This window comes from Polypterus senegalus, chromosome 9 (assembly GCF_016835505.1).
Source record: "Polypterus senegalus isolate Bchr_013 chromosome 9, ASM1683550v1, whole genome shotgun sequence".
Taxonomy (NCBI): Eukaryota; Metazoa; Chordata; class Cladistia; order Polypteriformes; family Polypteridae; genus Polypterus; species Polypterus senegalus.
In genome coordinates, this window is record NC_053162.1 from 61,950,542 (window position 1) to 61,972,853 (window position 22,312).

Genomic DNA, 22,312 nt, shown 5'->3' on the forward strand with positions numbered 1-22,312 from the left:
TCACCTCTCTCTCCATGTATGTACCATTCTTTTATAATAATTTTTTCATTTTGTTTTCTTTTAAATTATTTAAATTATGCCCATTGACAGAGAAAAATTTGATGGTATTCAATACTATATATTCAAAAGTCTGCCTACAACATACTTTAAATTTATGAAAAAGTAAGGCAAATCACGGCTTGAGATTTAGAGATTTAGTGCAGTAGTCAATTATTCCAAAACAGTAAAAAAAATTATAAAAAAAGACAAATTTTGCATGTGTCCATTCCTCCCTTTTTATGCCCCCCCTTCCCCATTTACATATAGCCCTAGTGGCAGTGGTCATTCAATTAGGTGATATAGGTGGTGTCATCTGTGGGGTGCCATTTATAAAAGTTAAAGAGTATGCACTCCAAACCAACCTGATCTGATGATACTGAGTGGGCACCGTTACCAGCTGGGCCCAATTTATGAAATTAAAAATGTGCACACTTCCTACACCAAGAGGCACATGCTCCTTAAAGTCCACGGTATATATACAAAGGTGCACCATTTCTGCTACTGAAGGGGTACATTTTTCCCCCACACAAGTCATTGAAGTCCATTGTTGCTATGGAATAATGTGGAGCAACATCCATCCACCCCACCTAGGTCTCCAAATGGCTTTGACCAGCACTTAACTCTGGCCAATATCTGACACAGAAGTCTTGTTAGTACAAGATGCTGCCTTGATATCTAGCTTGTCAAGATTTGTCCAATTGTACTAACTTTATTGTTTTCAATGTGTTTACAGTCTTGGCTGAAACAACACACCACCATAATATTGTTGTATCATATAAATATCAGATTCCAATTTCTGAGTAGTATCCTTGAATAAAAGAGTTTCCATTGTCTGTCATACATGTCAGACAATGGAGATGAGTTCTGGAGCTTTGCCAATGAATTACGGTTTCAGAGAAATACTAAATCATTATAATGTGGAGATAATGCAGCCATGATGCTATTTTTGTGTAGCATACTGTAAATACTGTGTACAAACAAAGCCACATTCTTCCTTTCCTCTTATATTAATTTCAAGTTTAGTGACACTTGCTGTTTTTTTTGTTTTTTTTTTTTCTTTTACTTTTATGGTTAACTTGCCTCAAGCAGCAGCAGCGCATTGTGTGCCTACCCTGCTGTTTAACTCTCTTATATTGGGGATCTGTTTTGCTATCAGGAGCAGCTATCAAAAACGTAAAAGAGAAGAATATTCAAAATTTGCAAGTTGAAGCGACCCCTCTCAAGGTAAATGTGAAAAGATAACATCATTTAGAAATAGAAGTCATACTGAATATTTCTATATTAGAAGCCAATAACTTTGAAAATCATCAATGGTTTTCAATGGGGCATTTTGAAATTTCAAAATGTTATTTATGATTCACTATTTGGAACATCTCAAAGGAAGCTTACATTTCTTTACAGGTTTCCTTGAAGAATAACAGTACCAAATCTTAACAAAATCCACTAGGAACTGAATTATTTCATGTGGACAAATAAACAGAGAGACATGGCAATCACAACAGATGTGTTTTGCATAATGCAAGAAATGTGCTTAAATAGATCTTTTGCACCGTTTCAAAGGGTGCCTGGTATGGCCTGCAGAGGGTGCTCCAGCTACCCAAATGCAACACAGACAGACACAGGACACAAGTTCAGCACACACACTTTTTATTTTTTCCTGTGGGAAACACCTTCCCCCGTTTCCCACCTGTCCAGCACAGTACCCAAAAGCACACTTCTTGCTCTAATCTCTCTCTCTCTCTCTTTTTCAGTCTGCCTCCATTCCTCCTGGCAAGACTTGTTCTCCACCTCCCGACTCTGGCTCCTGGAGTAGTAGAAGCTGGTTCCTTCTATAGGGCTCCCGGAAGTGCTACAGGTGTCTGGTGATCTTCTTCTGGCAGTACTTTGGTGGAAGTCTTAATGTTTATTTTTAAAGGTCCTTCATTTAATAACGAGAGGTCTCTAATTATTTTGTCTTGAATGACATACTATCTTTTTGACACAGCAACAGCCTTGTACACTTTGCAAATTTCAGAACACCAGTATAGTAGAAATAAAACTATTGTATAGTATATATCAAAAATACACTGTTTTCATATAAGTGCTGTTGTGTACGCAAGTTATTTATGTCTTCATTGCCCTTGACTTCCTACTGTTTTCCAGTTGCCTTGTTCGGCACATACACTCTAAAGTTAGAATTTACATTTCAAAATTATGTATAAATAGCATCTTATTACTTGAATAACTTGCAAAATGTTGCATGAAATTTCACTATAGATACACATAAAAAAAAACACGATCAAGCAAATTATATGCAGAACACCTCCAAGTAGCATGGTGGCTCAGTTATAAGTCCTTCTCTCTTACAGATTAGGAACCTATTTTCAAGTTCCAGTCCCCTCTCTGTCTTTGAAGAATTTTGTGAGGATTCTTTCTTTATTGTCACTTGTGTCATCTGCCTTATTGGGCCCAATTTAGGGGAAATGCAAGCTAAGGATTTTGAGGTAACACCAGGAACTTATTGTCTGAACCTTATCCAGAAGAATTCCGATAAGCCCACCTCAGACCTTCCAGTAATGCCAGTCCTTCTGGTATCCAGGAAAATAAGTACAAAAGGTACTATGGATGAGCTGATACCAGTTGTGATGGAAGCACAAGCTGGTCTTTTTATTATTTTTTTCTTGCCAACTCTTATTAATAGCATTAAACGGAGATGTCCGCTGTGGATCTGCAGCTGTGTTTTTGCTCCTGTTGTGTGTTTTATTAATAGTGTTTTTGTGGGCTTGTCTAAATATTCCATGATTCCTTCTCTACTCCCAAACTGTTCAAATTCAAGTGAAGACTGGAAGGGTGACACAGTGAACTTGAGTATCTATATGGCTATACCCAGTGATGAACTAGCACCCCATCCTAGGTTCTGTGTTGCCTCTGATTCTTTCCTTCTTGTGCTGTTTGAGTGGCTGAATTTTTGGCACAGCACTTATCTTTAACTCCAGTTCATTATGTTTTTAGGATTGGAAAAGTAAGCTCAGAAATTGGATTGATTGCACTTTTCCCAGACAGACAAGCACAGCTAAACAAATGAAATCAATGAAATATTGTTTAAGGTACTGTGTTGATTTGAAAACAGTTTCAGATGGAGAGAAATTCAAGCAATACCATGTCCGTGTGCCTTATGCTAAGGTAGTAAAGGACATGCTTTAGATGTTGTTCTTTTAAGATGTTATTGCATTTTACTGTCTGCAGATTATTTTTAGTTAAATATGAAGCTGAATGTGTGTTTGTGTGGGTGATTTTTGTACTTTACTGAAATAATGTCTAGTGATTTCTGGGTAAAGCAAACTGGTTATTTTTATACAATGCAGTGGAAAACACTAAAATAATTAGTGACTGTTGTTCGTTAATGTGGCGCCTAAAGTAATTCAAGTAACATCAAAGAGTTATTGCTTTCTCCATAACAACCAGATGAAGACAACTGGCATTCACTATTATTAGGTTTAGTTTATTTAAACAGTTAAAGGTATGTCTTGTCTACAAGTAGATGTAGGACAGACTGGAATTACCCAGTTTGCTTTGGCACATAAGTCTTTTCCTTAAGAGGCAGCTGCTGGATCCTCTTAACTACCTCATAGGGCCTTTCTTTGGAATGCAGTTTCTAGGTCTCTTGTGATACAACTGATAAATCACAAGCAAATGACATTCAGAGATGTTTCTGTGATGCACCATTTAAACCCTGTCAGTGAACAAACAGCCAGCTGAATGACTGGCAACTTTGTTGGACAGGACCAGTTGTCAACCAAAAAGGTTGGACTTATGTGCTCAGAAACCAAAATGTCCACCCCTTCCTTTACAACCCAGTAGTTCTGCGCTCTTTATGCACTGAGCCTGGTTGTAATTTCTGCATAGAAAGACCTTTGTTGCCCAGAGTGTGGTCGTAAAAAAGGCTGGAGCGATTCCTTTTACTCTGATGAGCAACCTAGTGCTGGACTGCAAGAACTGAAGATCATTTCTAATGGAGATGGATGTGTGTGCCACATATAAGTATGAATCTTTCTTAAGTGAAGTAAGGTGTTGATGTTTTGCTGAAGAATAGTCTATCACCTGTGGAACGAGCCCAGGACACAGACAGGCAGACATGGTATTATGCACCGCCACACGTTTATTTACACTTGCTAATATTTACAAGTCAATAAGTGCAACACAAACCCCCAAGATACTCCCCCAAAGTCCAGGCCTCTCACACTCGGCCTCGTCTCTTCAGGCCTCCTCCACTCTCTGTCCACCTAGCTCAGTCCTGCTCCTCACCCGACTCCAGCCTTGAATGAAGGGAGGCAGCCCCTTTTATAGCCACCCGGATGTGCACCAGGTGTCTTCCAGCAACCTTCTGCCGACACCCCCTGTGTAGCAGAAGCACCGGCTGTGTACCCAGAAGCACTCTGGGTGTCCCCGATCCTCTTCCCCTCAGCACTTCCGGGTGTGGCGGAAGTGCTGAGGTCCAGGGCTCTCTAGGCATTGGGGTGCCCCCTGGCGGTGACTACAGGCCCCTACAGGGCTGAGCTTCCAAGCTCTCTACCCGTGGTCCCCTAAGCAACCAGGATGGTCACCCCCTTGTGGTCTGGAGGAGGTGCAAGCCCTCCTCCAGTCATCCTGGGCGTCCCGGCTGGGTAGCAGCCCAAGCCACTCGCCACACACCACATCGAAGCAAGGTGTTGTTGTTTTGCTGAAAAATAGTCTATCACCACATCCAAACTACAAGCAGAGAAAGTGAAAGCTCTCATCAATACATGAACAATACATTGTACAGATCTACATGTATCTGTCGTCCTGGCTGGAAGATGAAGTAGAGATCTCACATATACCACAAAACACAAACTAACAGCCACAGTCATACAGAAAAATAATTCCAAAGTCAACACCTTTCATTGGAGATAATCATTTAGCAGCAGTAGGTAAGGTTTTTGTCAAGGTGGTTTAGTTAAGGAGTATTCTAGATAGGTTTTATTAACATTCGTACTTGAAGTCCCTTCTCTGATCTAACATCAGGTGTTTGATTTCTTTGGACTACACAGACTATTTCACTCTTCTTGTGTGGAATAAAGTAAGTATATTGTTAATATGCCGATTTTTGGACTGAAATCTATTGTACTCTTATTGTATCTGTATTATTGTCTCCTGTCTAGATCTGTTCTTTTCAAAGGCCTTATCACTTATACTTGAAGAAAACCGTCACTCATTCTCTTTATCTTGCAGTATATAACAATTTCTCAAGGAGAATGTACAATTGTAATTAAAAGCCAAGCTCTTCTCAAAACACACCCCAAACTGCAGTGAAAACTCTTGAACCTTTGAGAAACATAGATAACTTACCAGTTTGTTATGTAACAGAAAATCTGCATATCATCCTCAGAACAAGATTCTGTAGTCCTTTATTGTCAAATACCAATAGCATCAAACATGTTTAGTAGGGTGGTTTCCAATTTCCCAACTCCAAAATCCATAATAAATAAATCTTACCTTTTATTACTTTAAACTCTGGATCTCTTACTCCCTGTCATTCAGCTTTCACCCTGTTCAGCTTCTAAGTTGTGACTAAATGGTCCACTGAAAGCCAACAGCTTTTAAACATATCTAATATTAGTGTCTGTATAAAACCTCAGAATCACTCTGGGGGGTCAAAGGTACATTTTACAGGTTCATTTACCATCTAATTGCTGGCAACATTGCACATTTTTCACTGCTCAAACATCTTTGTGAGCTGTAGTAATAACAGAGACAAATGACCCCAAGGTGCTTCTTTCATTTGTTTGTAATACAGTCATCACATGCTGAAAATTATTGTCTCCCTAGTGTACTCAATCCAATTAAATAGGTAATTAAGATAAGCTGTTTGAATACATTGCTAATAATCAGTCCCTCAACAATCACAAGTTTTAAAGTCATATCCTACTAAAAATCAAAAGAAACTCCTGAAAATCTCTGGAAAAAAATACTAGTCCTTAAATTCATATGAAGTCCTTTCTAAGGCTCTGGTGGTCCACCAAACCATTTCCAAAGCCATACTTTACTAATGTATAACGTTTATGACTACAATCACCCTCTTGCAGGAGTAGCCATTCTGCTGAAATATCTCAATGATGAAGATCTTCAGATCTCTTTCACCTCAGCCAAGTTCAGGGTTTATCATTCCTCATTTAGAAAGACACTGTGCAATAACAGAATCAATGGCAATATATGTTACATCCAATTTGTCAAAAACACCAGGATTATCCTTGAATTCTAAAACAATGCTGTTGAGGCAGATGGATTCAGTATTGTATGCAGAAAAAAGTAAAACTATTCCTCCATAAGCAATGCCACAGTATTTGGAGATCTTGTTTGCTCTATGATGTGGGAAAGCCTTCAAAAACTATCAAGGAAGCAGGCAAGAAATCTATCTGTTCTGCCCGGCAGAGGCTCACCAGACCTCAGCCAGGCTTCTAAAGCAACTGTTGGTTTTAGCTAGAGCAGGCCTCAAAAATGAAAAGCTGGCTAAACAACTCTAAAGATCTCAAAATTTACAATGAAATTCCCAAAAGGAGGAGGGTATTTCTCAACCTCTGGCTTGTGAACAAGAGCAAGAAAGATTTTTTATAAATTTTAAATGTATTTCTAACGAAATACAAAGAAAATCTTAAAAGAGCATAATGAAGCACAAAGGAGTTGCATAAAATACAATCTTAAGTAAACAAAGTCCAATAATCAGAATTCTAGAAACAAAGCGAGGAATGATGAAAGAAAAACAAAAAGTCCATCTATAAAAAAAGTGATGATCGCAAATAACTTTGCTAAACACGAATGATCCCTATTGCTTATGTAGTTGTCTCCCGCAGCATAAATAGCCTGAGGGAGGGCATAGGATTGTTGATGTCAGGGTTGTCCAACCCCACGATGCTCTACCCATTAAGAAAAAGTAACATAAGTGCATTTAAGGAAACAGTATATAATTACAACATCATATATGATATCAGCAGTTAAAGATGTGAAAAATAAGAATTCGAAATGAACAAAAACAGTAACAAAACATAAAATACAGAACAGTTGCTGTATGGATGCGGATGTATTAGAATTTTTGGATTCCTCCATATTGTGACAAGAAAGCACTAGCTTTGCTTTCACAGGATTGTTTTGTCACATGAAAACACATTTTCATACGTATTTAAATTACTCTGATGTAGGATGAGCTGATAGTCTGGCAGTGCTACTGCAAGTCTCATTCCTCGAGTTAATATGAAGTCTTTGTAAGTGTCAGTTTGTCTAATGTAAGAAGTCTTTCCCAGCCTATTTCAGATTGCTGCAGATGACAGATGGAGCTTAACAGCCCCATTACAGGACTGCAGATGTGACAATAATACCTTTGAATTTTACTGAATGTAGCAAATTGTTAGTGGATTGGAGTTGTTCCACACCAATTGCCAAGGTTTATTTTATGTACTGTATTTACATTTGTTTTGGAAACTCTGCGATTCTTCTATTGAATAAAATAGAAGAATAAAATTGAATATTAGATAAAACAACTAAAGCAAAATATGATACAAACAGGAGACTACAAAAGAATGCAGGAACTGGACACACATTAGATTAGTGTTACAGCTTGCAGTTAAGTGTACTGTATTTTCTGTATAGAGAAAAGTGTTCTGGATAACTATTGGTTGTTAGGAGTATACAACTTGATGAGGCGTTTGAGTAGCTTAGACACTCCAAAAGGTAGACAGTGAGAAGCAAGGAGAAGAGTGCAAGAAAATACTACAAAAAGACAGAGAAAGCGTGTAACTATGGAAAAAATGAGAAATGAAGAATAGAAAGGCAGGAGTATTTTATTATTTTTCTCAGCTGCCACCAGAGATAACAGGCAAGTGATGGACATTTCAATAAACCATGACTAGCAGCCCCATTCACTTGAAAACATTTGTGTGTTTCTTCATCAGTCTCTAATGTACATCATGACCAGTACTTACAGGAAATTGTTTATTCATGTGCAAAAACTGCCATTCCAGTCCCTGTCTGGTTAACCGTGACTGTTAAAAATGTGCAGACACAATGTACCATCTGTTGGCTATCACAGTATACTATTCTAAAATGGTTAATCTGCAAGTGATTAATGTGCTTCCAATTAATCTTGTGTTGATTATATATATATATATATATATATATATATATATATATATATATATATATATATATATATATATATATATATAGATAGATAGATAGATAGATAGATAGATACTTTATTAATCCCAAGGGAAATTCACATAATCCAGCAGCAGTATACTGATACAAAAACAATATTAAATTAAATAGTAATAAAATGCATGTAAAAGCAGACAATAACTTTGAGTAATGTTAGCATTTACTCCCGGTGGAATTGAAGAGTCGCATAGTGTGGGGAGGAATGATCTCTCAGTCTGTCAGTGGAGCAAGACAGTGACAAAAGTCTGTCACTGAAGCTACTCCTCTGCCTGGAAATGACACTGTTCAGTGGATGCAGTGGATTTTCATGATTGACAGGAGTTTGCTTAATGCCCGTCACTCTGCCACAGATGTTAAACTGTCCAACTTTACTCCTACAATAGAGCCTGCCTTCTTAACAAGTTTGTCCAGGCGTGAGGCGTCTTTCATCGCCTCCCAGCACACCACCGCGTAGAAGAGGGCACTTGCAACAACTGTCTGGTAGAACATCTGCAGCATCTTATTGCAGATGTTGAAGGACGCCAACCTTCTAAGAAAGTATAGTCTGCTCTGACCTTTCTTACATAGAGCATCAGTATTGGCAGTCCAGTCCAATTTGTCATCCAGCTGCACTCCCAGATATTTATAGGTCTGCACCCTCTGCACACAGTCACCTCTGATGATCACAGGGTCCATGAGGGGCCTGGGCCTCCTAAAATCCACCACCAGCTCCTTGGTCTTGCTGGTGTTAAGGTGTAAGTGGTTTGAGTCGCACCATTTAACAAAGTCTTTGATTAGCTTCCTGTACTCCTCCTCCTGCCCACTCCTGATGCAGCCCACAATAGCAGTGTCATCAGCGAACTTTTGCACGTGGCAGGACTCGAGTCATATTGGAAGTCTGATGTATATAGATTGAACAGGACCGGAGAAAGTACAGTCCCCGCGGCGCCCTGTGCTGCTGACACAATGTCAGACCTGCAGTTCCCAAGACGCACATATTGAGGTCTGTCTGTCCACAATCCATGCCACCAGGTGTGAGTCTACTCCCATCTCAGTCAGCTTGTCTCTAAGGAGCAGAGGTTGGATGGTGTTGAAGGCGCTAGAGAGTCCCAAAACATAATTCTTACAGCACCACTGCCTCTGTCCAAGTGGGAGAGGGATCGTGTAGCATATAGATGATGGCATCCTCCGCTCCCACCTTCTCCTGGTATGCGAACTGCAGAGGGTCGAGGGCGTGGCGGACCTGTGGCCTCAGGTGGTGAAGCAGCAGCCGCTCCATGGTCTTCATCAGATGTGACGTCAGAGCAACAGGCCGGAAGTCATTCAGCTCACTAGGACGTGATACCTTTGGGACAGGGTGATAAACAGTTTTCCAAAGCCTTGGGACTGTCCCCTGTTCCAGACTCAGGTTGAAGATGCGCTGTAGAGGACTCCCCAGTTCCAGTGCACAGGCCTTCACAGTCATGGCAATACACTATCTGGACCCGCTGCTTTGCTGGCACGAAGTCTTTCAGCTCTCTGCTCACATGGGCTGCTGTAATTGTGGGTGGGGATGTCTCACCTATGCTGGTATCAGCAGAAGGATGGTTGGAGGATGCAGTACTCCGAGGTGAGAGTGGGTTAGGGTGATCAAACCTATTAAAGAAGTTGTTCATTTGGTTTGCTCTCTACACGCCTGTCTCAATGGTGGCACCCGCTTGAGCTGCAGCCAGTGATAATCTTCATCCCATCCCACACTTCCTTCATGCTGTTGTTCTGCAACTTCTGCTCCAGCTTTCTCCTGTACTGCTCTTTGCGCCCTGAGCTGGACTCGAGTTCCTTCTGCACGCACTTGAGCTCATGCTGATCACCACCTTTAAAAGCCCTTTTCTTCTGGTTCAAAAGGCCCTTGATGTCACTTGTAATCCATGGCTTGTTGTTAGCATAGCAGCGTACTGTTCTTACTGGAACTACAATGTCCATACAGAAGTTGATGTAATCAGTTGTGCATTCAACAGCCTCTTCAATGTTCTCACTATGTGACCCCAGCAATAAATCCCAGTCTGTAGTTCCAAAGCAGTCTCTCAGAGCCTGCTCTGCCTCAGGGACCACTTCCTGAATGAGTGCGTGGTTGTAGGTAGCGCCCTCACTCTTGGTTTGTATTGAGGCTGAAGCAGAACCAGGTTATGATCTGCTTTCCCAAGCGCAGGCAGCGGGGTGGCGCTGTATGCGTCTTTAACGTTTGCATACAGTAGGTTGATAGTCCTGTTTCCCCGGGTGTTACAATCCACATACTGGGAGAAGGCAGGTAATGTTTTGTCCAGCGTCACATGGTTAAAGTCTCCAGAGATTAGCACAAGTGCCTCAGGGTGCTGCGTTTGTAACTTAGCAACTGTGGAATGGATGATGTCACTCGCCATCTCCGCGTCCGCTTGAGGGGGGATGTAAACAATAATAACAATCACGTGCCCAAACTCTCTGGGCAAGTAATAGGGACGCAGACTTACAGCCAACAGTTCGATGTCCCTGCAGCAAGTGGAGATTTTAACGTTTACATGTCCTGAGTTGCACCATCTTGTATTGACATAGAGAGCAAGTCCTCCTTTCTTCTTCCCGCAGGTACTTGCGTCACTGTCCGATCTAACTGTGCTAAACCCGGGTAGCTCCACGTTAGCATCTGGGATGGTAGTTGTTAGCCACGTTTCACTAAAACACAGCAAGCTGCATTCTCTGTAGGTTCTGACATTTTTCACCAGCACAGCCAGTTCGTCGATCTTATTTGGTAGTGAGTTCACATTTCCCAGGATCACAGAAGGCACCGACGGTTTATAACGCCATTTTCTCTCAAATTGCCTGGCTTTTATCTTATCTTTTATCTTTGCGCTGGCTCATTCATTTATTACATTTATATGTACTAAATATATATTAACAGTTTATTGCTCATTTATGATCCTGCTTATATTTATTTTTTGCATCTTATAGCTAAATTAGACTTAAAAATATTTGCTGCTATTGCTTAAAGGGATCATGCCACTCTTTAATATTTACTTTGTTAGGTTTGCATTATTCATTGTATTTTAGTCTCCTTGTATTTCAAACTTTCCTCCTTTGTATGTTGATTTTGATATAGCAATAGATTCATTTCAGAAGTCAATTAAACTCAAAAACAGAATTGCATTTCCTAAATAGGAGCACTAACAGGTGCATTTATGGCACTTTACGGATTACAAAACTACAAATCAGATTTTCATTGCATATTATTTTTTTCTAGCAATAGTGGTATACTTATCTTCTTGGAGCACATAAGAAGAACTAATGAGACAAGAAATGCACATATAATAAAAAACATAGGTATCTACTTCCCTCTGAGCAATTTGATTGGTTAGTTTGATTTTGGTGTGATTGGTCAGTTAGGCTTTGGTGATGCAATGAAAGGAAGTGCGAGAGTGAGATGAATGTGGAGGAATAAACGCATATGAGGTATGTGTAGAGAGTCACATTCAAAGTTGGAATGTATAAAACCAGACAGGAGGTGCCTCGAAAATAATGACAGAGTCTTAGAAGCAGGCTTTATGGGAATGCGTTTCAGAGGGGGTGTGCAGGTTATGAGATGTTCACACACACGTGAAGATATAAGTAGGACAAGAGATAGCAAATATTGTTTAATTATTCTATTACTTGCCTTCGACAGGCATGGTTGCTAGTTTTTTTATAAAAGCAAATTCACAAAATATTTAAAGCAATTAAGAGAAAAATGAACATTAGAGGAAACCCATAATTGTAACAGCTTCAAATGATCTTACTTTAATGTGGAATGCCTAACATACTTATTATTCCAATACACTACAGTAATCGCTCGCTATATCGCGCTTCGACTTTCGCGGCTTCACTCTATCGCGGATTTTAAATGTAAGCATATCTAAATATATATTATGGATTTTTCGCTGGTTCGCAGATTTCTGCGGACAATGGGTCTTTTAATTTATGGTACGTGCTTCCTCAGTTTTTTTGCCCAGTTGATTTCATACAAAGGACGCTATTGGCGGATGGCTTAGAAGCAACCCAATCAGAGCATGTATTACATATTAACTACAACTCCTCAATGATATAAGATATGCTTCCCGCGCTGTGCTTTGGTTGTTTGCTTTAGTCGTTCTCTCTCACTCTCTCTGACATTCTCTGCGCCTGACGGAGGGGGTGTGAGCAGAGGGGCTGTTTGCACAGAGGCTGTTTGCCTAGAGGATACGGACGCTCCTCTATAAAATGCCGCTTTATCGCGGTGCTTCAGCATACTTAAAATCACGTATTGATTTTTTGATTGTTTGCTTTTATCTCGCTCTCTCTCTCTCTGACATTCTCTGCTCCTGATGGCACTCCTTTGAAGAGAAGATATGTTTGCATTCTTTTAATTGTGAGAAAGAACTGTCATCTCTGTCTTGTCATGGAGCACAGTTTAAACTTTTGACTAAAGGGTGTTATTTCATGTCTAGAGGGCTCTAATAATGTTAACAGGGTGGGAGAGTTTATAAGGGCCTAAAATATATAAAAATAACCATACAAACATATGGTTTCTACTTCGCGGATTTTAACCTATCGCGGGGGGTTCTGGAATGCAACCCCCGCGATCGAGGAGGGATTACTGCAATCTTTAAAAATCAATTATCTTCCTCCCACCCGTTGAGCTCTTGCCAACACCTACAGTCCTGACACTGACCTTACCAGTCCTATAGCATAAAAAGCCTTTAAGCCTCAGTCCATAACGACTTCTGGGGTCACATCCTGCCCCTTGGAATTAATATCTGCTGTCTGTGGTGTTATGGGTCCACAGCTCACTGAGCAAAGGCCATTTTTAAATAATCACCGCACCCGAGGCGGCTTTGTGGGGGGGCGATGTTGTGGCGAGCCGCAGGGCAGTCGTCGATGTGGGCGTTTCTCACCGTGTGCACAGGTGAGGAACTGCCCACATTCGTGATTGCTCCCGTGGCTAATGCTACAGCTGTGATGGCCCCTGGTTATTTATAAAGAAGCGCGAGTCGGTTGTGGGGGGGAAAAAAGGAACGATCGGAGAGAAAAAGGAAAGGAAAGAGGACAGAGGTTACCGGGAGCAGATGAGGAGGCAGGTCGGTGAAAGAGAGAGCGAGCGAGCTAGCGAACGAACGAACGCTCACGGGCAGCTGCGAGGGCCTGGGGTGTTGGGCCTACACCCAGGCGTTTGAGTTGGATGTCGCTCCCGCTGGCGATTATGTAGCGGAGTGACCAAGGGAAGGCGACTGGCGCAGAGAGGCTGCGGAAAGGCAGCGGAAGTCGGGAGACTTGGTTCTGGAATCCCCAACGTGGGCGACCTGGCCGTTGGTTGGAAACCAAGTTCTCCGAGACTGGGATGAGTGCCAGACCGAAGCCAGGGTTCGGGAGGTCTCCAGTCTCATGCGTGTGTTTCAGGAGGGCAGCTGCAGAGAGCGTCTTGCCTGCTGCTAAGCCCTAACGGGATAAGCAGGTGAGACGCTAATAGAAACGATGCACCGGATTTGTTATTGTTTTAAAGATTGCTTCCTAAAGAAGATTTTACCTCTCGTTTTAAAGGATTGTTTTTTTCTATTGATTTTTAACCTCCACGTGTTCTTTTAATGGATTATTTATTTATTTGAACTTGGAAACACTGCACTATTTATTTGTGGACACTTTTGTTTTGATGGACTGTTTTTAATAAAAGCACTGTTTCACTTTTAACCATCCCCTTGCTCAGATGCTCAATTATTTGCCTTCACTGACTAGCTCACTCGGTTTCATTATCGACGGTGTTGGGTTCAAGGGTTCCCAAACAGCCATGGGAGCGTGGAGCCAGAACCCACGTCGTCACATTTGGTGGCAGCGGTGGGATATTCCCCAGCGGTGGGATGAGCTAGCAGTGGAGGCCAGAAGAGGAGACAGAACAGCAAGCGGGATTGGTAACTGACTTTTGAAAGAACCCTCGTACCCAAGCCAGAGGAGGACATTTTTAAGGACTGAGCTTTTTAAGGACATTTATTTATTGCTGAGATTTTTAATTGTCTTAAGGTTCTTATTCTTTTAATGTCCTGTTTTTTATGAAGGGGGCTTGGGTTGGTTTGTTTTAGTGGGATTGTTTTAGTGCTTTTATTGTTTTAGTGCAGTGTAGAGTGGCCGAGCTGTGGACCTGAGCTCCAGTTGCATTGGGTTGGCAGTGGTGTGGAGCCTTCCCATGCAACTGGAGTTTTATGGGGGATGGAATGTGGTGTTATGGGTCCACAGCTCACTGAGCAAAGGCCATTTTTAAATAATCACCGCACCGAGGCGGCTTCGTGAGGGGCGATGTTGTGGCGAGCCGCGGGGCAGTCGTCGATGTGGGCGTTTCTCACCGTGTGCACAGGTGAGGAACTGTCCACATTCGTGATTGCTCCCGTGGCTAATGCTACAGCTGTGATGGCCCCTGGTTATTTATAAAGAAGCGAGTCGGTTGTGGGGAAAAAGGGCGATCGGAGAGAAAAAGGAAAGGAAAGAGGACGGAGGTTACCGGGAGCAGATGAGGAGGCAGGTCGGTGAAAGAGAGAGAGAGCAAGCGAACGAACGAACGCTCACGAGCAGCTGCGAGGGCCTGGGGTGTTGGGCCTACACCCAGGCGTTTGAGTTGGATGTCGCTCCCGCTGAGCGATTATGTAGCGGGAGTGACCAAGGGAAGGCGACTGGCCGCAGAGAGGCGCGAAAGGCAGCGGAAGTCGGAGACTTGGTTCTGGAATCCCCAGCGTGGGCGACCTGGCCGTTGGTTGGAAACCAAGTTCTCCGAGACTGGGATGAGTGCCAGACCGAAGCCAGGGTTCGGGAGGTCTCCAGTCTCATGCGTGTGTTTCAGGAGGGCAGCTGCAGAGAGCGTCTTGCCTGCTGCTAAGCCCTAACGGGATAAGCAGGTGAGACGCTAATAGAAACGATGCACCGGATTTGTTATTGTTTTAAAGATTGCTTCCTAAAGAAGATTTTACCTCTCGTTTTAAAGGATTGTTTTTTTCTATTGATTTTTAACCTCCACGTGTTCTTTTAATGGATTATTTACTTATTCGAACTTGAAAACACTGCACTATTTATTTGTGGACACTTTTGTTTTGATGGACTGTTTTTAATAAAAGCACTGTTTCACTTTTAACCATCCCTTTGCTCAGATGCTCAATTATTTGCCTTCACTGACTAGCTCACTCGGTTTCATTATCGACGGTGTTGGGTTCAAGGGTTCCCAAACAGCCATGGGAGCATGGAGCCAGAACCCACATCATCACACAGTCACACACATGCGCTTAGGAGGCAGTCAAAAAGCCATGAGGTGAGTGAAATATTGTGAGATGAAGTGCTGATTTATGGTACTAATGCCTCTCTCTCTCTCTGTCATCAGAACCAAAGAAGATAAATAATGATCCCAGTTACTCACCTGCACCACTTCTGGATTCACAAAATGGCTGCCCAATGTCATTTTTGCTTTCCGGCTCCTGATTATGATGTCACTTCCACCCTCCCAATAATAACATCACTTTCCGACACCTGATGATGACGTCACTTCCACCCTCCCAATAATGGTATCACTTCCGGCACCTGATGATGATGATGTCACTTCTGTCTCACTCTGATGACACCACTTCCGGTTCCTTCCCGATGATGTCACTTCCGTCCAACAGCCTTTGACGTCATTTCCTGCCACATCACATCAGACCACCATTTTCTGTGTAAATATCGCCATTTTTTTCAACTGTATATGGTCAAAGGCTCTGGTTTTTGACTGTTTTTCATTATTATTTTCATAATGTCCCCTGGACATTATACAAGGCAATTCCCCAATTCTTTTTGATTTGTGGATTTCATTTATTCCATATTACACTGCATAAAGAGTTGGTCTACATTTAACAAATTACACCATGTTATATAGTATATAATAAATAGTCGGGGTTCATGCATGATATAAAGGTTCATGTTGTCCTCATCTGGGTCTAGTAGTCTTAAACCAATTACAAAGAAATAATCACATAAAAAGTGTTCAAAGTACAAAGATCAAGTCAAAATAATTGGTTCATGCACTTCCTTTCATACAAAAAGTTGACAGAAACCACAAATTATGTGGTAAAGGACAATAGTCTAAGGAATAATTTAGTAAGCCTTGAAAATGCATTTTACACCGAGTTCACTAGACTGAGTTTTCTTGCAACTTGGTGTACTTGCACTTCAGTCAAATCTATTGACCGAAGAATGGCAATACATATAGGATGACTGATTTTTCTGCTTTTTAAGAGGTAGAATTACACAAGGTATTATATGCTTAAATAGTCTCTAATAAGCCTAAGCAATCTTTCTCTTAGTACTAAGCACAGGTCTGTTTACTCCCTTTAAAACTCAGTGCGATTATTAATGAATATTTTCTACTGTGCAGATGGCTAACTGAATAGTGCACTATTTTCATCAAGAAAGCACCTAGCATTAAAGACCTAAAATATGCATTCTTACTAAATAAAAGATAACTGTCCAAATAATGTTTTTAAATAGTAAATTATATTGTGTGTATGTGTTTGTCTGTGACCTCGGTTCAGCTTGGTAAAGTTATTTTTCTTGTTTTTGCAACTTGTTTTGAGGTATTCTATTTCTATATATAATTTTTCAAATATAGTACATCTGTTATGACATTTAGCCCTGACTGCAGTTATATAACCTTGGCCTGTGTAAATGACTTTTCATAAATTTGATTTATAACTATAGTATTCCACAACCTTTTCCAGACCATACTCCATTTATTCCAACTTATAAAAAAACAGAAAAAAAAACTGACAGATTATTCAAAATCTACATGCACATAATCATTTTGTAGAGAGGCCTTTGTTTAAACTTTATATGCACCTAGACGTTTTGAGAAAGTAGTCTATAGCACAATACAAATAGACAGGCAAAATTACTTTACAGCTATCAAATAAAAAAATACATTGCTTAAACATGTGACCTGTTTTTCTATATAATGTTCCTGGATGTTTAATGCCCTCTAAGGATCACCAAATAAAAGCTCCTCTTGAAAAGCAATTAAAAGATAGGTTAATAAAAGCTGTCAGTATGTAAATAATTCAAGTTCACAAATCTTTTTTTCTTCTTGTGTTGTGTGCCACAGATTTTCCCAGGACAGTATTTTGCATTTAAAATAATCTGCTTTTGATAGTTTTTCCATAGAAGTCGTAAGTAATAATCTTCATCTCTAACCTGTCTGACCACGCAGCAGAAAACGTTAAGTACAAATGAAAAGTATGGCTCCTTTTGAACAGGACTATTGTTGTAGATTGGGTAGCTGTATACAACATTTAACAACACTTAGATTTTTTTAGAAATTAAATCATTTTGTGATGCTTCTTTTAATACTTGTTGGTAATAAACTGTTATTTATTATTTAAAAACTGACACAAAACAGTGGTCATTGTAAATGAAACAATGCTAGAGATGAAAGAAATAACTGTTTATATATTGTGGTGGGCGACCGGGTCCCATGCCCGGCTGGGATGCCCCTTCTGCATATGTTCCGGGGGACCAGCCATGTACTCCTCAGTACCTTCCCCAGGACACTTGGTGGCAGCCTCCCTGGGTGACGTAGGTGCCTCAGTTTCCCGCAGGGCTCCATGGGAGATTGAGTTCTCCACAACCCTGTGGGGATCTGGGATGGCCACCAGGGGGTGCTGCCTAGATCCCGGAGCCTATATGGACACCTCTACAGCCCCGCTGGAGGGGCTATAAAAAGGGCCACCATCCACCACTAATGAGCCAGAGTTGAGAGGAGGAGGACTAAGCTTGAGGACGAGTGGTGGTAAAGGAGAAAGAGTGTGTTGTGTTGCAATTGTGCTTTGACACTGTGTTAGTTCTGTGTGGCTTGTGGAAGACGTGTCCCACAGCTGAAGATAAATAAAAGTTTGTTTATTTTTATACGTGCCTCCGTGTCCATCTGTGTTGGGTCAGGCGCCTATATAGCACCTTTGTTACAATATATATTAGTAATTAGTCAGTAAAATATCCAACCCGCTATATCCTAACTACAGGGTCACGGGGGTCTGCCGGAGCCAATCCCAGCCAACAGAGGGCGCAAGGCAGGAACCATACCTTGGGCAGGGTGCCAGCCCACCGCGGAAACTTTATTAAGTATATATTAAAAAGTCACTTTAGCGTTGGATAAAAAGAGCCTAAAAAACAGCACAGAAACATGCTTTATGTATGTACCTAAAGCTTTGCTTAGTATAATTATGAATTAATTATAATTTCATATCCTAATAATTCTTTGCTAATTATGCTCAAACTCCGTGGCCTTTCTGATTGGTCTTTTGTGCACCTTAGACTGTATTACACAGTTCATGCTTGAACCCAAGCTACAAGTAGAGACATTTGTAAAACATGCATAGAAAACAATAAAGGACAGAGTTTTAAACTTAAGAGATGTTTATTATTTGAAGGAATGCTTTATAGTTCAGATACACAGCCTGGTTTCTCAACATAGTGTTAGGTCGGTTTTTGTTTTGTTGAATTAGTGCATCAAAATGTGCAAAATCCTTAGAATAATTTGAAAAAAGTAAGGATTTATTTCTTCAACTAACCAAATCAAAGTCTAGAATACATTGAGAGCTAATTTATATTTATTGTGATGTTACCATAATTGATACATTTACATAAGTGACAGAAATAAAATAAAAATTACAGTATGAAATTCATTAACATTATATATGAGATATACCCAGTTGATAATGAAAGAGAGGGGAACGAGAGCTACTGAAAATAAACCTATGGGGGTCCACAGTCTATATTTTTCTTATCTACGTATCCCTAGTGTGTGCTTGGTGTGTGGGCGTGTGTGTGTGTATGCGCACGCGCGCCCTGCGGTGGGCTGGCACCCTGCCCAGGGGTTTGTTCCCTGCCTTGTGCCCTGAGTTGGCTGGGACTGGCTCCAACAGACCCCCGTGACCATGTAGTTAGGATATAGCGGGTTGGATAATGGATGGATGGATGGACGTATCTATATATTTTCAGAAACATGCGCTTGGGAGACAACTTTAGGGTTCATCTCAAAGGTAATTGTACTTCAAACCAGGGGTTGTCGATGTTGCCTAATGCCTTTTCTCTTTCTGCAGAAGCAGTGATTGACTGTTGCATCCCTAATGATGCCACTTCTGGTTCCCAAACTCCTGAACCCACCTCTTCCAGAAAAGAAAACAGCTACACTTCCATCTTGGAGTAACTTGACCACAGACTCAAGTTTTAAAAGGCTAAACTTGTTTTTTCCCCAATTGTATTTTGGACTACCAGTTATTACTATGGTGCCCCAACTCTTTATCTGTTTCTTTTATATTTTCTACTATATATCTATCTATATATGCAAAGCTGAATAAATCACTCATTAATAAAAACATTACTTTCTGTTTAGCTAAAACGCTGAAATTAATCAGGGTGGTACATCTAGAGCAGTAGGTATCCACTAAGAAAGGTAATTTCGATATATCAGGGTGCGATGGGTGGTCACATCCACTATCTGGCCGGGACACCAACAGAGTGGAAGGACCAGGGGAGAGGGCATTGGTGAGGCAATATGCACTAGAAGCCTCCTGGGTGGCTGTGGCACCACGGATTCCCGCAGGGCATGTCGGGAGCTAGAATTTGGAGTGATTCCAGGTAATACTGATGAGCCACCTGGAACACTCCCAGTACCTGAATAAGAGGAACCGGATCACTCCATTGAATGGCCGGAGTTAAGAAGACAAAGCCGGAGGAGGAGTGGAGGCAGATGGACTGACGGCAAGAAGGGACTGTATATAAATGTGTTGCGGTGTTGATAATATGTGCACATTTTGCTGTAAATAAATATGGGTGTTGAGTTGAACCTGTGTTCTGCCCTGTGTGTGTCCGGGTTAGGGTGGTTGTACACCCCCTGGTGGCTTGTTACAAGGGGTAAACTCCCTCCTCCCAGTAGATAAACTAAATACAGACACTCCTCTCTTCAGACAGAGTTCTGTTCCTGCGACTGGGTTGTTAAGTGAATTGGTTGATAAATGAGGAATACCCTTTAACGATATTTCAAGCATACTGTCATCAGCATTCATTTTTACATCTGGTCATCTAATCAAATTGCCGGTTATTTCTCCATTTCCTGAATGAGGCCTTTCTGCTGCCTAGTTATTATGGCTTTAAATCTGGTCGATGCATTCACTGCCTCTTTCACTCTATCCTTGAAGCTTGTCGAAATGGTCGAATGCGCCAGCTCCAAGTCGCATGCTATTGCGTTAACTTTTTTACCAGCTTCATGTAGTCTTGGAGATTGCAAATGCTAGTGTAATGTTTTCTGACTGACCACGGGACAAGACTGAGACTGAGAAAGGGTGATTTGAGATGAGATGCTTGACACGGAGACACCACATTGCTGTTTCTGAGAGTCGGAGAGCTGGTCGTAAGTCTGTGCAGTCGTTGAACAGGTAGGTCGTTAGGTGAGGAGTGTCTGTATTCTAAAATCTCAAAAAGACTTTGACTGGTTTGATTGAAATTTGATTATGTTGTAGAAAATAAAATTAGCCAACCAGTTTTTTATTATATAACCTAACAATTAATTTGCCTTTGTAATCGCAATCACAATGACAGCATTGTGTCAGCATAAACCCCATATTCCTTTTCAGAGCTTACTTCTTGCAGGATTGTTGCATAAGTGTAGCACTTTTTCGTATTAAGCTACAAGTTGGAGCTTCACGGCTGGTAACTACTGACGTCTGCTACCATTTTGTTATAAGGAAAAGAAATATCACAGTAATTAGTAAGAGAGACTGCCAACAGATATGGTAAACAACACAGCTGTGTGCCAGTAAAGCAAGACAGCAAACTGTTGACAATGGCACAAGTTCAAGCAGGGAGACAGGACACAAATGTCTCATAGCCAGCAGTTCTATGAATGGCATGAAAGGACTGAGGCAAGAGTGTATTTCTAGAGGAGGTGCTCATCCCAGGACAAAAAAGCAGGTCAGAATATGAAAATTAAATATAAAACAGTTTTAAAGAGTCAAAATAAATCTTTGGGAGCCTTACTTCCAAAGATCAATGAACACAAAAAAGATTGCCATTATTAGTCTTATTTAATATCCCACCACAACATTGTGGAACTATGGGGTCAACCAACAATATACTGTAAAATATACAGTAGGTCTTACAAAGCTGGCCTGGCTGGAAGCTGGAACTACTGGAAAGACAATGCTTTAGGGCAACAAAAGTCAACTCTAATGCTTCTTCATAGCATTTCATGTGAATAAAGTACAAATCGTGTATTGTGAACTGTAATGATACAAGAATATAGAATTTTTTTTCCTGGAAATCTTCATTTCAAACCAAATGGAATAGACCTCCAGCTTCTCAGTCTTGTTTATGCCTTTTAGGATAAAAGTGATTATAATCACAAGTTGTATATAGGATTGAGAATGAGTCATATGCGAAGCTGAAGGAGTCATTACTGGGAAAAGTCTATATTAAAGAAGTCTGCTTGAAGCTAATAGCTTATTTGTTTAACAAGGGCTGAATGTGTATTGGCATTACTTGCTGTGATACTTGTGACCTAGTTAGCTAAATAAAGACAAGACTGCTTTTCTTGCTTTCACACTGTTTGGATTGAATCGTTATCCAATGCTGGCTGCATTATTGTTACTTTTTGAGTAGGCAACATGTGAAAAAGAAAGGACCAACAAGATGATCTACTACTATTTTCATTTATCATATGCACATGCTGCAGCTTCAAAGAACGCCACTAGCTTAAGATGCCACGTTTTCACGTCTTGAATCCTCATTATTGCCTTTTTTTAGTTTATTTTTCATGGCAAGTCTGTTTTTTTTTTAATAAAGACTGCTGATAAGTTTTTGAGGGAATAACTATAATCACATAACCTTACTCACGGTTTTTGAATGTCATAAAATAAAGCACTTATTGTGGACATCAGAAGAAACAGAGAGGTTGTGGTAATAGTTTTTGCCATTGCTTCCTTAACTTATGTAAGAGGATGGATAAATTCACTTAATTGATTTTGGATGTGTGCCGATTTTCCTCAACTTCAGCCTCTTAAATGTTTTATTT